Source organism: Bos grunniens, chromosome 1, assembly GCF_055505025.1.
Source record: "Bos grunniens cultivar Pamir isolate PY7600 chromosome 1, Bosgru_T2T1.0, whole genome shotgun sequence".
In the NCBI taxonomy this organism is placed as follows: domain Eukaryota; kingdom Metazoa; phylum Chordata; class Mammalia; order Artiodactyla; family Bovidae; genus Bos; species Bos grunniens.
The window spans coordinates 53792362-53804798 of NC_141165.1; positions in this window are offsets into that span (position 1 = coordinate 53792362).

Below are 12437 nucleotides of genomic sequence, written 5' to 3' on the forward strand. Positions count from 1 at the left end.
TAGTTTAAACAAGTGGAAATATGTATGGAGGTAAGGGTAGAGCAATAGTTTATTTTTTTTTTTTCTGCCTGTGAAATTGAAAATCCAGTAACATGTACCTCAGTGAGCTGAATGTATAGGAAAGACATGTTAAAGATGAACAAAATCCTATAACATAAAAATAATTCAAAACAAATCATTCAGAAGTACCTTAACAAGGAAATATCAACTTTAACACTGCATATTTTCTAGTTGGAAAGTGGTATATTTGCAAATATGGTTTAAATGAAGTCGTACCCTAACAAAATGATCTAAGGGCCAGTTTAAGTCAGAACACTGGGTATGCCTCATGCCACTATCTTGGTCATCCTATGTTCTCCATTTTCTTCAAAAATTTCATTAACTTTTTCTTTCCATTTATTTGTATGATTTCATAAGAAGAAAAATTAAAGAGGAATTACAGGCAGCATTAATTATGTATGATGAAGCATGAAACAATGGGTCAAGATCTGGTCCTCTTTGCAGCACATCTGTAGTCACAAGCTTTAAAGATGACTGAATCGATTGACTGGGTCCTCTCTGTTTATCTTTGTTGTTTGGTATCCTTTTCAGTATTCTATACTTTACTAATATTTCATTCTTAGAAACCTTAGTCTCCTTGAGTTATTAATTTTCTGACAACTAAATCAAAAATAGTCTAAATGTTGGCATGTGTACTTTAAAAATAAAGTGTAAATAATTTAATTCTGAGATGATCTCTGGAAACCCTGATGCAAGAGTGAGACTGTGATTGAGTGAGGGGGGAGGGTCATTAATAAATTTGCATTACTAAGCAAGTTACCACTGGGGACAACAAAATTTTAAACCCATCAGAGGCTTGGAAACCCAGCATAGAACACACTTTTCAGTTATTTCACCCAAAGAAGCCAGGGTATTTATTTACCAATTCTTGTCTGTTATTGGTTGAACAGTACGGTGTTAATTCCGCAGAAATTCTGGCTTGCCACTTGTAGAAACAAGTTGGGTCTAACTGCCAGATAAAGACTTCAGGGAAAGGAATGCAGCTGGTACTAGTTGGAATTCTAGCTCCTGTCCCCTGAAATAATCAGAAACCAGGGGATATGTTCTAAGCACTGACACCATCTATTCTAAGTCCTCAGGACAGATAAATATCATTTTAATATATTTTAACATTTTTAAGCAAACACATTGCTTTCAAAGTATTTAAATAACTGTGTTGCCTCAGAACCTTGACATGGAAATTAAAAAATCTATGTTTAAGGCCCATATTAAGAAAACATAGGAAAAGTTATATTTTCCCTTATTGTTCTTAACTTTTTATTCAATAAGGGTGGCTTCCTTGTCTTGCTCATTTATAGGATGAAAATGTATGCAGAAATATCCTTAAATTGAAAGAAAATAAAAATAGATTTTGTTTTAAAATTGTTTCTACTAAACATTTTTAAAAAGAGAAAGCAAAACATCCAGTAACTTAAAGGAAAGCAAATTATTGTGCAATTATTTAAGTTAGATTTTAAATTGATCATAGTGATAGTAAAGAATTGTGATTAGAATTATTTGCCAAATTGTAAGAGATTTTAAGTGGGATCAGATGTATCTGATAAGTTATCTTTTCACTGATCCATGGATATTTTGATATCTGGATGCATCTTAACATGTAAAAAATCACTAAAGATAGACTCAGCCTGTTTCTAAAATTGGCATCTCTAATTTGCATCACAGCATGCTACAGTCATGATAATTAAGCCAACTGATAAAATCACTATAATTGCTTCTTGTCAGAGCTGTGGTATTTTCCCCATCAGCGGGGATTAAACTTAGTGGTAGAATTATTTCCCTCTTAGGCAGAATTTATAAAAACCAACAGTGAGGTTCAAAATGACCAGTAATAAAAGTAGGAGGAGATGATTGCTATGAAACCCAATTTAATGGGACCAGACTCACAGAGAAAATAACCACATAGTGAATTAGATTAAATAAAAGAAGTAAAATGGGCTGCATATAGTCTATTGAGAAGAAGAAAATGAAGCAAAACAAAATGTTACATTATAGTAATTTCAGATATTTATATCACCTAACTTTCACTAATTAGAATATTATTTTATTATAAAATTGACATAGGCATGTATTAAAAGAAGAATTAAATTCTTTTATTACTGAAACTAGCTCAGATTCCAGAGGATAGTCCACAGTTTCTTGTACAATTACTTAAATGGTGGAATCCCTGGTTTATATTGATTCACACATTTCATAAGCAATGTAAGACTGTTTTTCTATGTTCTTAGTGCTATTTTCAACATTCCTGATTTTGCATAATTAGTAAGTTAAATGAAACTCATGTTTTTAATTTTTATTTCTTCATCGTAGGTGATGTTAAACATCTAATGTTCAAAAGACTTGCTCTTTTTCTTGGTTTTGAATCATCTGTTCCAGTTTTTTATTCACTTATATATTACATTGTTTGACTTTTATTCATTTTTAGAAATCCTTTAGTTACTGATTCACTAGAAGATGGAAAGATTAGTCGTCTCCATGATCTATAACCAGTTCTAGACCATTGAAACTCTTTTCTTCCACATAGTGTTTCATTGTTTTTAGTAGCTTTACATAAAGAGTATGCATATATATGTCACATATCTGTAAAGTAATCAGATATTAAGTGCTCAGATGTTCACTTGTGTCCGACTCTTTGTGACCCTATGGACTGTAGCCTACCAGGCTCCTCTGTCCATGGGATTCACCAGGCAAGAATACTGGAGTGGGTTGTCATTTCCTTCTCCAGGGGATCTTCTCAACCCAGGGATTGAACTCGATTCTCTTAAGTCTCCTGCATTGGCAGGCAGAATCTTTACCATTACATAACCTGGGAAACTTACATTATTATCACCTCAATTTTATAGCTGAAGAAATGGAAGCTTGGACAATGATTTGACCAACACTCATAAGAAAAATGAAACTTCTCTTCTGACTTCTTGCATTTATTTTCTAACTACAAACATCCATTGTCTCTATTTTATCAACAGAGTATTGTTATACCCATTATCATGCACCAATATTTTTTCTATTAAGTTTTTTATATTGAGTACATCCTAATTAATGGAAAAACAGATCAACTCCATAAAAATTCCAGCAAAAATCTGCTTTACTATTTTATCATTTCAACACTCCCATACTTGGCCACAGAGACTTTAATAAAAGTAAATCAGCTGCTCCCCAACTACTGCAAGCTTGGCACCAAAATCAGTGCCCATATTATTTCAGCTTTTTGAAGTGGTCTAATAATTCATGCTAACTCTTGTCAAATTATTAGCCACTTTGTAAGGCTAGGTTAATTTCTTTCTCATCAATTTTAAACTGTAATGATCTTAAAAAAACAAGATCAGAACTTTTCTCACTCTCTGTATTTCCAAGAATTTTATAATATTTTATATAATAAAGTTCATTTGCTTAAATATCTACCATAATCTGTCAAATTATTCTTATAAAACTGTATTCACATCCTATTAATATGTACTTTAACAACAGAATGTAACTATATATAAATTAATGCAGTTTGTTGGTGTTACAGGTGTCAGTAATTGCTAGAAACCTGAGTCAAAGAAGTTCAGGGGAACTCTTTATGAATGAATAATGATTTAAAATTTAAGAATAAAAGGGGAAGGAAGAAATATGTGGTAGCTGAATTTATAATTAAAATATAAACATGAATGTAATCATCCAGACTAGGTTAATATTTGGAATAATGCAAAAAGAATTCTAATATTTCCAGAATTTTATTGTCTACCTCTTAAGGAAAGCATAAAACGGGGTCTTTAATTACGAAAGAAGATGGATGCTAGTACTGACCCAGGGAAGTTAAATCTCCATTGGCAGGAGAGAAACAGGAATGTGAGATTAGGAGGTGGAAATTTTCTGTTTTTTTTTTTTAATGTGATATATGAACAACTAATCCAAAAACAGAGAAAGGGGAAAGTAAGAAGCAAATATGCAGGGGGAAATTTAAACTATTGGGTAGGAAGTTAGGCATGAGCAACCAAGAATGGCCTAGATACAAACAATTCAAGCTGATCTCTAAACCCCATCCCAGACATGCCCCAGTGCAGCCCAGGAGAGCTCACAGATATGTTATAAAATAACCACAGAGATTTGTCCAACTCCAGCTCACGTGCAGTGGATTCACAGCTGTGTCCTCAAGTGACTGTAAGCAGCAAGGAGCTCATTAAGTGTTCATAAATATTCTATACATACATGCATCTGATTATAACAGTCTGAATTATGGAAAAGGCATGTGCAATACTGCCTGTTGTTATATAATTTACAACTGTCTATCACAACTGTCAGTGCACGCCCACCTAGATGAATATATAAAAGCTTTGTCCTAAAAACCCCATAGCTCATCATGTACATGCCAGTGCCTCTCAGCTTGGCCCACCTCTCCCTTGATTTATTCTTCCTATTCTTTCTTCAGTAAACTTGCATATTGTCATGGGTAAGACCTTAAATTCATCTCTGTGTCCTTACCAAGAACTGAGGCCAAGGAAAGGTCCTCTTTGACTCTTCCTACTTGGTAACCAACCTTATCTAGGTAAGGTCAGGAGATTGTTACAGGGGTGTATGCAGAGAAATGAACATCAGCTGGAATGGACCAGTAGCACACTGTGATTTGTGCCCTTATAAATTTTTATGGCACAAGTCCTGGAACTGAAGATGTTCTGTCTAGACAGTGCCCCAGAAGAGCCTAAGGTTTGCATAAACTCTTCTGGTATTTTTCTTTCAATCCTGTACATTGGAGGTTATGCCTTACATACCTAGCGGGATTATCACATTGTTTAAATAATTTTATTTGTAAATATTTATCTATTCATATATCAGTTTTTCAAATTTCAAACATATGCATGCATTTTAATTTCTGCCTAAATTATATTGAATATTATACAAATATTTAATGCATTCACAAATAAAATATGGCTAGTGTTTCATATTGCTATTTAGAAGGTTATTAAATTATTACACATAAGCAGAAAATGTTCTATACATTTCATCACTTTTAATACTTTAGTAGTTGCTTCAATTATGCTATAAAGTATAGGGATATAGCCAGTTAAAGTTAAAAGACAGCATACTAGAGCAAATGGATTTAAAATGGCTTCAAATTAGTTTTGTTTAATAAAATAATCTATGCCCTGGGCTTACCCTTTTCAATCCTATCTACTTTCTGAATCTTATGGTCCAGAAAAAGAGTATTGTAAATGACTGAACAGAGCATATATCTGATTTTGTGCTAGAGAATTGAAACAGCATGTGATCATGTCTAAGCAGGAGTTTTATGGAAGGAGCAAATAGTTACATGATTACTGAAGTAGAGCTGTCACTGGAAATAGAAACCTGCAAGGAGCCTATCATAAAAGTAGCAATTTCAGATTCACTAGTGTTTAAAATTAAAGTTTAGTAATTCATTATGAATTTATCTACTTAATAGCTTCCAGAAAGTTTCTTACTTTCACTTAGCATTTTCACATTTTTTCCTTAATGCCGTGCTGTTCAAACAAAAATGTACTTATTTAAGATGAGTAACACAAGGCAATGGTAACCGACTCCAGTACTCTTGCCTGGAAAATCCCATGGGCAGAGGAGCCTGGTAGGCTGCAGTTCATGGGGTCGCTAAGAGTCGGACATGACTGAGCAATTTCACTTTGGCTTTTCACTTCCATACACTGGAGAAGGAAATGGCAACCCATTCCAGTGTTCTTGCCTGAAGAATCCCAGGGATGGGGGAGCCTGGTGGGCTGCCGTCTATAGGGTCACACAGAGTCAGACACGACTGAGGTGACTTAGCAGCAGCAGCAGCAACACAATTGTTACAAGGTTGTCTGACTAAAGCATGCGAAAAACATTGAATTGTGAAACAATGGTCAGTCAATTGTTTCTGTAGTTAACACTTGATTTTTAATCAATGGAGGGATGAAATATACTGTCAATTTGACCAATAGATTCCCTGCCCCCCCACCCCCATTTCTGGAGTATAATTAGCTGATGATGATGGTGAATCTAATTAGAGACATGAAAAAAATTTCAAGTAAAAGTGCTTAGTGACAAAAAAATAAATAATGGCAATTTAAATAGTTGTACACAAATGTATGACATTTTACTGTCTTAAGAAGTTGAGATGTTTAGTTTGTTATTGAATGATGGAGGGCTCTTCAAGCAGTTTCCACAGAAAAATGTCTGTGCCCATCAATTTATTGTTGTTTTTCAGTTGCTCAGTCCTGTCTGACTCTTTGTGACCCCATGGACTGTAGCACATCAGGCTTCCCTGTCTTTCACCATCTCCCAGAGTTTGCACAAACTGATGTCCATTGAGTTGGTGATGCCATCCAACCATCTCATCCTCTGTTGTCCCCTTCTCCTCCTGCCTTCAATCTTTCCCAGCATAGGGGTCTTTTCCAATGAGTTGGCTCTTCACATCAAGTGGTCAAAGCATTGTAGCTTCAGCTTCAATATCAGTCCCTCCAATGAATATTCAAGATTGATTTCCTTTATGATTGACTGGTTTGATCTCCTTGCTGTCCAAAAAAAAAGAGTCTTCACCAACACCACAGTTCAAAAGCATCAATTCTTCATTGCTCAGCCTTATTTATCCTTCAACTCTTACATCCATACATGGCTACTGGAAAAACCATAGTTTTGACTAGACAGACCTTTGTCAGCAAAGTAATGTCTCCATTTTTTAATATGCTGTATAGGTTGGTCATAGCTTCTGTTCCAAGGACAAACCATCTTGTAATTTCATGGCTGCAGTCACCATCTGCAGTGATTTTGGAGCCCAGGAAAATAAAGCCTGTCACTGTATCCATTGTTTCCCCAATATTTGCCATGAAGTGATGTGACCAGATGCCATAATCTTTGTTTTTTGAATGTTGAATTTTGGGCCAGGTTTTTCAGTCTCCTCTTTCACTTTCATCAAGAGGCTCTTTAGTTTCTCTTCGCTTTCTGCCATAAGGGTGGTGTCATCTGCATATGTGAGGTTATTGATACTTCTCCCGGCAATCTTGATTCCAGCTTGTGCTTCATCCAGCCCAGCATTTCACATGATGTACTCTGCATATACCCTGGAGAAGGAAATGGCAGCCCACTCCAGTATTCTTGCTTGGAGAATCCCATGAACAAAGGAGCCTGGAAGGCTACAGTCCATGGGGTCGCAAGAGTTGGGAATGACTTAGTGACTATACCACCACCACCACCAGCACTCTGCATATAAGTTAAATAAGCAGGGTGACAATATACATTCTTGACATACTCCTTTCCCCATTGCCTATTGTTCCATGTCCGGTTCTAACTGTTGCTTCTTGACCTGCATATAAGTTTCTCAGGAGGTGGGTAAGGTAGTCTGGTATTCCCATCTCTTAAGAATTTTCCACAGTTTATTATGATCAATACATATCTACTATTGTCAGCTACGCCACAGTGTCTTTCCTGATTATTTACTCATAATTATTAAGTGTTTTCCTTTTACTTTCATGGTCATTTGCTTATTTCTCTATTCAGAGCAAATTTTGATCTGTTAAAATATGCTTGTATATATTTGATTGTTTACTTGTCATTATTATGAATTATATGTAGCAAAAAGTTTGAAGGACAAGCAGAAAAGAAATCTAATAACTGATAATAGAAATACCTAGAAATCATATGTTTTGCCCATTTTCTAAGAAAAAAGTATTGAAAGCATTTGCTCCAGATTACTTTCCAAGAAAGTTTTTATTGCATTCACTGCTCCTAAGTCACTTCAGCTGTGTCTGACTCTGTGCGACCCCATAGATGGCAGCCCACCAGGCTCCCCCATCCCTGGGATTCTCCAGGCAAGAACTCTGGAGTGGGTTGCCACCTCCTTCTCCAATGCATGAAAGTGAAAAGTGAAAATGAAGTTGTTCAGTCGTGTCCGACTCCCAGCGACTTCATGGACTGCAACCTACCAGGCTCCTCCAGCCATCGGATTTTCCAGGCAAGAGTACTGGAGTGGGGTGCCATTGCCTTCTCCTATTGCACTCACTATGGAGGGGCAAACATAAGATCTCTCAGGCTCCCTCTGATCAAGGTAGTAATGATTCAGGGCCAAATTTTAGTAGATTGGAAGCAACTCCCTTATAATATTGGGAGTTTCCCTTAGGTCACATTTCCTCAGTTTTGTCGTAAAATGTACTATATGGACAGCATCCACCTGGACCCACCTAAAAACACCTGTGAGGGGCTTAGGGGTAAGAAGAAGTGATGGGTATATAAAGTCCTTGATCCCTGCTGTGAAGCGAGGCATAAAGTTCTGTAATCCAGGTATTTTGTGTTTTCTGCTTGTAACTATGAACCCATGCATGGCAACTTCATAGTTTAACTTAGTTTTCAAGTAGAGCAAAATTTCAGGACTCACAATTCCCTATAATACCTATTTGTTTTCTGTTTTTTTTTTCTGATGAGAGGGCCTAAAATCAATGACATACCTATCCCAAGATCATCATACCTAACATGCAGATCTTGGTCTTTGAATATCATTTAACTCTGAAAAGAAAGAAGAATTCTTTAAGAATACACTGAATCCAGGGCTTCTGTGGGTGCTGAGAAAGTAAGATGAAGAAGAATGTTGGTGGCAAAGCTTTACTGTTTATATTTAACATCACTGACTTTGGGGACCAGTAAGCATCACTTGCCTCCTGCTGTGATACACTGAGAAGAACACATCACTTTAATACTATTCCTGTCTATACCTTACAACTTAAATCTAATCATGAAGAAATACTAATATCAAAGAGGAACATCCTACAATATAAATGACTTGTGCTCTTCAGAAATATAAAAGTACAAAAGACAAAAAAAAAAAAAAAATTCCTGAGGAATCATTCTAGTTTATGAGACTAGCAGTACCTCACAAATAACTGCAAAGTGTGACTTTTGTAGAAAGAACATTTGACCATAGGGCACCAAATGACTATGCTTCTGAATGACCCATTCTGCACTGGGTACTGATGATCTGCTAAGTCATAATGTCTAATGAGTCAGCCAAAGATGGAAATGATACAACTGGGATCAATCATCAATAGTAGAGGGCATGAGTAAACTGCATCTCTTGGTAGAAACCTCCACACAGCTGAACCCAGGGCTTGAACCTACTGCCACCTGGGATGTTTCATCAGACTAGCTGAAGAAGATAGAAAAGCCCAAGCTAGGTTATGGATGAGTTGGCTTGATATGTGTAAGCAATCTGAAAATGTGTAACTGCCTCACAATCACATTCAGGTATGACCTTGAAAGACACTGGACTGAGAAAATCTTCCCAATAGGCAGAACTGAGAGCAGTGCACCTGGTCATCCTCTTTGCAAGGAAGAGGAAGTAGTCAGAGGGGTGAGAATACAGACACACTCCTGGGCAGCACCAAATGGCTTGACCTGAACATGGGCCTGGAATGAAAATGCCTGAAATGTCAGAGGAAAACAGGTCTGGGAAAAATCATGAATTTGAACAAATAGAAGTGGACACAAACTTAACTATAGGTCAATGGATGGGTAAATTAAATTGAATACTACAAAACAAAAACCCAAATTAAAAATTGTGTTAAGTGCAATGTTCATCAGTGGGAACCTTGAGAAAGATTAATTTGGAATATAAAAAAGATAACTATTTTTGACACTGGTATTTTTGCATGAATGTATTGTATTAAAGCAATTGTCAAAAATTAAGTTATATTTTTTTCATAATAAAAGATTATGTATAAAGTACATTTTCAAGATCACTAAAAGAAAAAAAAAGAATATGTTAGAAGAGAAAGTTTTAACAGTCTTCTAATGATTTTGAAGTATATACTGTTTCTTAATTTCAGAATTGTCAGTCTTAATAGCATAATTAATAAAGTATTTTAAGTACCCCAAGAAAGAGCCTGTAAACATTATGGATTTTCACAAAAGTGACAATTTATTATAGTTTAATTACTTTGTAGATGCTTATAGACAGAGCTCCCATGAAGCTGAACTTCTGTGAAGTTAGGCAGGACTTTAAACTGTTCTGTCATAATCTTTTGTCAACATAGAGATGAAATAAACAAATGAAATCTAAGCAAGATTGTACAGCTCACAAAAACCTTTCCCAAGAGGCTTATGTCCTCCACTGCACATAATCTGTGCATTTCCATTTAGAGCAGCACTTTCTACCGACACCATCCTCTTCCAATTAAAATAGGATTTTTAGAAATGGAAATTTTTAAGGTTCAGCATTTTATTTTTAACTTAACTTTTAAAAAAAGTTCTTATGAGAGCAGAGGTTGGGTTTTGGGGGCTGGGTATGTGCTTTTTTAGGAAAAAAGTATCTGTTTTCCTAGAAATCAAATTATATGCAGGCCTATGCCTATAGGTATCTTGGTTTAATCTGCTTGGTTTCCTCAAAGGGATTAAATGAAAGGCCTACTCTCCTCATTTGGCCTGTGTTGCTCAGCTCTATTGACAAGGGTGAATCTAACTTTCATCTGCCTGCTTCTTATTATCCTCCTATTGCTTTCCTACCTCCTTTGCTTAAACAAAGTCCTTTGCTGGTATCTATTGCAAGTACCAGAGCTTGGGGACATTGCACCTCCTCTTGCAGTACACTGGAGCAGGGAGCAGATGATGTTCAGTATCACTGTTAAATATGATGCTGGCTTTACACAAAACTGATGGAATAGAATCCTCTGTCAAGATTACAATGTCTTAGAATATTTTTATAAAGAAAAAATAAATAAAATTGATTTTATCCAGCCTCGTGGGTTATTTAAAAATGTAAAATGACAATTAATTTTAGGTCAGTGATTATCCTGATGTTATTCAAATTGTTTAGAATATTCTGCAATATGACAATAAGCTTTAACTAAAATTAACATAATCCCATTTGCTAAAATCTACAAATATCATTTGCAGTTGGTAGGCTATCAGACATATTTTTAATTAACATATAGGTTGATTGGCTTAATTTATCAATGAATGATAAGTTTACTGACATCTACTTTCAAAATTTTAATGAATAATTTCATATAATTTTAAACCTGAAATTAGTCATTTAAATTTCTTATAGAAATGAAAGACAAGAAATCTGTATGAGACAAACTCATGTAATAATATGTGCATTTAAAATGCAGAGAAAAATGTTGCTTTGTTTTTTTTGAGAAATTAATTTTTAAGTGACATTTTATTTCAGAATAGCTAAATCAGGAAAATCCTCTAACCTTTGTTCCTCTATTAGGAAATAACATGTGAATGTTCCCAGGATGAATTTAAACAAAAATGTGAAAAGAGCAAAGGGCAACTAATGGTATATCATGAAATTATGGGTGAAATGTTAACCAAGGCAAATATGTAGTGAAGATATGTGGTGACTGGGAAAATACATAGCAAAGGTGTAAGTAAGATGGCAGTAAGCAGAAAAAAATGTGATTGCTTGTGGAGAAATAATCCTAATTGTGAGATACTATACATAATTGATGATTTATTCTCAGGAAAAGCATTGCTAATTCACATTGTCATCTTATTAAATTTTCACATCAAATTACAAAAAAAAAAAATAAGAAACTAAGAATGAGAGAATTTAGGTCAAGCATCCATGTTCCCAGAATAGTTTTGAAGCCATGATTCACTCTAGATTTATTTAACTACCCAGTGTATGCTTATAACACTGATATTTCACTTCTTTCTTCTGCACCATACTTTCTTCTATTGCATGAATCAATTCCATGTATGTTGATAGAACAAAGTAAAATAAATATTAATATAAGCCCAGATTTTTAATATCTGAATTTTTTTTTATCGTTTGGGGAAATGAATTTGCACTAGCAACCTAAATTCAAATCCACATATACTTTCCCTATTGTTTTTATGCAACAAATGTGACTTCATCTCATGCTGCCTACACATCACATGAATTCCTGCAGCTGAAAGCAACTAGAGTAAAACATACCTATGCTGGATTATAATCTTTTAAATTTATAGTCATCAAATTCAAGTTGATACTGTCTGGCAATAATGACATTTTCCTAGTCCCTACTCTCCAAGATAACTTTATACTCTCCCATTTTATTTTCTCCTTTCTACAAACTTAGATAATCGTTTTTTCTAATTCCAATGCTTAGCTGATATTTTTGCCTCTTATTCCACAGTGGAGGGGCAGGGGGAACAAGGAATTAGAAGAGAGTTTTTCAGAGATTCATTACCACATCTATCAATTAATTCACTTCTGTTTATAGTCATGGGGCTTCCCAGGTGGCTCAGTGGTAAAGAATCCACCTGCCAAGCAGGAGATGCAGGTTTGATCCCTTGGTCAGGAAGATCCCATGGAGGAAGAAATGGTAACCCACTCCAGTTTTCTTTCCTGGAAAATACCATGGACAGAAGAGCCTGGTGGGCTACACAGTCCATGAGGTCACAAAGAGACA